The following is a 5,844-nucleotide window of genomic DNA, read 5'->3' as shown; positions in this document are numbered from 1 at the left end:
AAGGTGAGTCCATAGTGGTTTGTCATTCCTTCCATGAGATGAAAGTGATGACATCCTCAGAATTGACTCTCATAAATTATAAAATATTTACATTAGTAAAAGTACATGTAATAAAGGTATTACAATTTTAAACAGCTTGCTACATAAAAGTTGACAAATAACATAATCTGTGTATATAAAAAGTTATTTCACTAAAAAGGCACACAAGTCCACTGCAAAATGTTCATGAATAGCATGTTTGTTTCTTCCATTGTCTCGCTTGAAAGTTCCTCACATAAACATTTACTAGCTATATTTTTTCACATTTCTGAACTAATACGTACGTCTGTCTGGATATTTTATATATGTCATCATTATATCAATCCCTAAGAATGTTTTTAGTTCATCAGAGTGATCTTGAATGAATGTTTACCTTGTTGCAAAGCATACCGTTGGGTTTCTGTCACAATGTGTTCCATCAATGTCTCAGGGAACAACTGTACAAAGTAATCATATGGGTCGTTTCCGTGAATATTGATATTACGCTGTCCGCTGAAAGGAGGGGCATTATTTGTGTAATCATTGTCTTTACCAGCAAACCAAATCAAAGAACGTTTTTAAGAATTAGTAGGCACTCTCACACTAAAAATTGAATTATCTTGTGATGTGGGGCGTGAATTCTCATCAGAGCTACTTAGGGATGTCGCCGAAGGCACCTGATTTTCAGGAGCATTTACTATCGTAATTTGTGATTGATCGCTTTGAGAAGCACTCACTTCAGGGACATTAGGACCGCTGTCATCTTCACATGTTTCAGCAAAATCTTCTTCAAAAGGAGCATGACGCTGATTGTTGGGCGGGAATTCATCTTCATCACTACTGCAGAAGCTGGCTTCAGAGTCTGATGGGACTTCTGACCACAGAAGGCTGGCAATTTCTTCCTGCCTCAATCCTTGAGCCATAGAGAGGCTGTAAAAATAATAAATATTCAGTACAAGTAGGTAAACATATGATCATTGTAGCTACTAACAAATGTATAGCAATTTCAGTAGCGGATCTAGAAGCTCATAACTACGAGGTCTTGCAGATGCTTTCAGAATGTGACCCATCATCACCTATATGCTACTGCAAGATTTCAAAATTATGGTTATTATAAGTATTTTAACCTCATTTAATTTTGTAGCCCAAAAAACAGGGGAGGCCTAGAACCCCCGGTCCCGGGCTAGATCCGCCACTGAGCATTTTAATTCTAAAACTTGTGTAGAATGAAGCTGCCAAAAATAAATAATCTGTTTGGGAAGTAAGTAGATATCTGACCCTGACCCTCCCATACCCGTAATTGGCTTTAGGTTACGAAATTTAGGTTGATTTGTTTTAGAAATAATCAAACATAATTATTTATATTATTAGGAATATTAGTTGATAATATATTGACCTTTGTACTTGGAAAATATTAAATATTATATAGGTGCACTACACGGGGGTCAGTAATCTACAATCTTGACTTTTATTGCTTGAAATATCTGCTATTGTCTAGTTTTGCAATGAACAATCGTGAACCAAGTGCTACGGCAAGGATTCGTGCAAGACAATTTCAATATCAGAGAAAATTCTATGTACAATTAAATCTAAAACTACGCACAATTTATTAATAAAGTTTAGGTTTTGCTGGTACGAAGCCCCAAAACACTTCCTCGTTTCCGTACTCTCCTCAGTCTCACGTTTCTACGTGTTTATTGTAGAGAAATGCCGTCAGCACATAAGAAGGTAGCATTTTATTGTGATTTATTGGCGACCCTCGTGTTACAAGTTCAGACTACGACACTGAAAAAACGTTTTATGTGGCTCTGCTATTGTTTCAAATATCTATTGTTACACAATGTAGGCAAGAAATAATATTTAGATACTATTTTATATTTCAAAGCGGTTATCAAGTATATGCGACTTATCAGAACCGTATCTGCACAGAGGAATCATTTGATGCCATCACTTAATTGGCTCATAATTTTCGAAAGGAACGACATATTACAATACACACATAATAATATGAAAAAAGGGATACCATTGTCTCAGAATATGATTTTTACTTACCTCCAGTTCCGACTCTTCCTGATGAAAAACAATACAAAACGGAGCGACACACATTGTGGCAAAACAAACAGTTCTCTGAAGCCCACCAAAATTTTCTACTGGTTTTAGTTGCTCCAGCCATCTATTGGCGCGTCAAAATATCATCCGGGCAACAAGCGTTGCCAACGAGCAGCGATAGATACTACTTCAATGCAATAAAGTACACCTTGTCTCAAAAAGGTTGAGCGCATTCTTTATTGGTGTTTTGAGGCAAAAATTTTCTAAGTCCAGCTTCGGGTATCTTCGGGAAAAAGTAAGCCAGGTTCGAACCTCCAAGCCAGCCTTTGCAAAAGGGTAAAAGTTTGCAGATGTGTTTTTCTTCTTTTAAATATAATAAGACTTGTTGCCAAGTGTTTAAAAAAGCAACATTGATTGAAATACTAAATGATACAATATTTCGAAACGTTTTTATTAATGTGAGCACATGCTTGTTTGTCATTTAGCTCTCTATACGTAATGGAACATTTAAATACGTTAAAGAATCTTTCCATATGTAAAAGAATGCTCAAAATTAAGAAATAGAACATAATTATCGCCTGAGTACTAAAATAAAAGTCAAAGTAGAACAGAAACTGCGTTTGTAATGGATATGAATGTCATAATCATCTTGAGATCTGTTATACGTTGCTAGAAGCTTAGTTCTAGAAGTCCTTGTGTTAGCTCATTGGTAAGCTGTCGGATTTCAAATCATATGGTTGAAAGTTCGATTCTCGTCTGGGCCAATACTTTTTTTAAAATTACATTTTCCGCAATGCATGAAAAATTATATAAAATAATTACATTAAAATACATAAGTTGTTTATATATAACACAATAATTGCAGAACATAGTAATTATTATGTTTAAAATATAACATCTGAGATAATTTTCACAGTAGGTCGGTATTATATATGAGGATGTAAATACAAGTTAAGAAACTCGTTCAATAGCAATAAATAAATCATGTAGTGTATTTATTTGCAGCTATTTGTCATATAGAGAGTAATTCTCAACATTCATAATACAGAATGTCATTTATGTTCTTGAAAAGTTATTCGATGCATAAACAGAGGGTATAAACAGAGAATCCAAAGTCGGAACGCTCGCAAAAAAATTCATGAACCCCAATGGTCACGTGAGCAGACTGGAATTGTGCTTATGAAGCATGCCACAGCAGAAAGTTTTTTCATAGATTTTCAATTCAATTCCTGATATATGCTTTTGCAATGTGGAAGTGGTGATGCCTTGAGTCGCCCTCTCTCGCTCGCTCGCTCGCTCACTCTCTATTTATACAAAATATAAAAGTGGATTTATGTGTGTGTTTCAACATAATTCTAATATATCTAGAGCAATTTTAACTATATTTCTTACAGTCTGGAAAAAGAGTACTGTCGGGATACATATCAAAAATGCTAGAAACGGGTCGATATTAGTATCGAATCCATAGTTTCGTGGTCGCTTAGGTGAATAGCTCTACTTTCAATTCAAGTCCAATTAAGCTCCCATTAGCACCCAGGGTGGTTACGTAGCGACATAAAGATATCGAAATCAACCGATATTAGAATCGAATCGTAAGTTTTCAGCGCCGCTAACAGTGTAGCATTTCCCATTAGTCCACATTAGTCCCATTGCCTAGAGGGCAACATATTTGCAGAGTGCAAATTTTAAAACTTGAATAATATTTTAATTTTTTCCGTATGAAAAAGTTAAAAATCATGAGCAAATATACTGTTTCACGAACAATCCTCTTTTACTATTCTAATATGTTTAATAATTGCGTAAGAAATGTAATAGTAATTCAGAACATGTTTCACAGTTGTTATTTTTTGTTACATAGTTGTAGCTATAGCATGTAGTGAGTGGAATTTAACTGTAATAAATTCACTAATTAACCATATTCGAATTAAGTTTTATTTTTAAGTTCGGAATGAAGGGGCGGAGAAATATGTAGTTATTGGCGGCACCGAGCTTTTCTTCATTTTACTTTCAAGATCTCCATTTCTCTTTTGTCATTTGTTCCTAATAAAAAAAGTTCAGTCACTTTTGGATTGTCATAGGATAGTAGGAGTTGGATTTTGGGATGCAGCCTGTGAGATTCTAGAGGAGCTAACTGCTTGAAAAAATATTTTTGAATCATCTGTAACATATGAAATAAGGATATGTATCATAAAAAATTGATAGGAAAGTGCATGTGCACATGTGTAAAATAGAAGGAAAACGTAATAAAATGTGCTCAAAATTAAGGAAAGGTAGGGTTTATTTTGAAAATGTTATTGAGCTTCGTGACAACCATGGTGGCGCTTCGTAGCTAGTCTGTCGACGTCACTCATATATACGGTGACATCGTACTATACTCTCGCCCCGGGCAATGATTTTCCATGGCACTGTTCACTATAAACAAAAAAATGGATTTTACTATTATAGAAATAGGTATGTTAAAAATCCCACACAAGCTTATTATAAAACAAATTATAAAAGGGTCGCTGGCAAGAGCGTGTGATAAAAGTGGATCGTGAAGCTGGTGTTTAATATATGGAGCGTTCCGAGCATAAGGCAATCAAGCCATAAAGTTAGAGAAAATGGCCATAAAATTTGTATTCTAAACGTAATTACATGGGCATTTTCAATTTTTTTTTTTTTTTTTTTTTTTTTTTTACGTTGGTCTACTTTTCCTTGATTCGAAACTTTTAAATTTCACCCTATTTTCTACTGAATGTGTCTGTAAGGCAACAAAGAAATAATTACATATGATAAATTTAAATTCATTTTAATTCGGAAAATGAGAAACACTTTGCCATTATATATCGTAAAGGTCAGACCCACCAGTATTGTAACAAAGAGGTGCTTGAGCCAATGACGGTAGAAATTCAAACTCCGATAAGTGATAATTTCACAGTCTTGTTTTATTACAAGTGTAATCTCTTTAGTCAATGGAGAGGAGGACGTGGGTCATCGGTCAGAGTTCATGTCGATGGGTTTTGGTGGGTCGGAGTTGGTCGCAATGGTTCAGAGTGGTTCATAGTTGGTGGTGGGTCAGAGTGGATCACGATGGTTGATGGGTCAGAGTGGGCCAATGTGTCATTTGGGTGGTGGGTGATAGTGGGTCATGGTGGGTCGTGGATCAAATTTTCATTGACCCACACCATCTCTGGTTAAAATTGTACTAAAGATAAGAGGCACCGAAGATGCATGTCGGCTATTATGCTCAAATTTTGCGCATGGATAGTACTCCACCAGAAAGCAATAAATCTGAAACGGTTCACGGTATCACCTCCTAGAACTCGAGATGTAGGGGTTTGTCTGATTGGCTAAATTAAGACGTCAATGATTTATCCTTCAACAACCAAGCTTTTTATGATCGTTTCCGTGGGGAAGTCAGAAGAACACGTGCCTAGTAATCGTAATATTGATAGTTCGCGTCCACCCCGGCGTATTTGTTTTGTGTTTTTTTGATTCACCTAAATATAAACAAATCACACATATAGGCATTTTAACATATTTTGGGAGAGTAATTTTTGTGGTTCGTTGGCGTTTCATCGCGTCTCTGCCGCTGGTAGTAAAGTTTTCAAAATTGAACTTGGGCCATCACGGATCGTCGCTGCGGGGCCACCAATTTCTGGCGAGAGGTTAATAGTTGACGATCTGTACTCCACCGACGCTTACAGCTTAGGGTAATGAACGATGTCCTTGCCTTGTAGACTTCATGACTACCGACGTCGGCAGTCAACTAGCTTTTAGTATTCCTTTATTAACCAT

Source organism: Thermobia domestica, chromosome 11, assembly GCF_964235325.1.
Source record: "Thermobia domestica chromosome 11, izTheDome1.hap1.1, whole genome shotgun sequence".
In the NCBI taxonomy this organism is placed as follows: domain Eukaryota; kingdom Metazoa; phylum Arthropoda; class Insecta; order Zygentoma; family Lepismatidae; genus Thermobia; species Thermobia domestica.
This window is presented reverse-complemented; position numbering follows the sequence as displayed.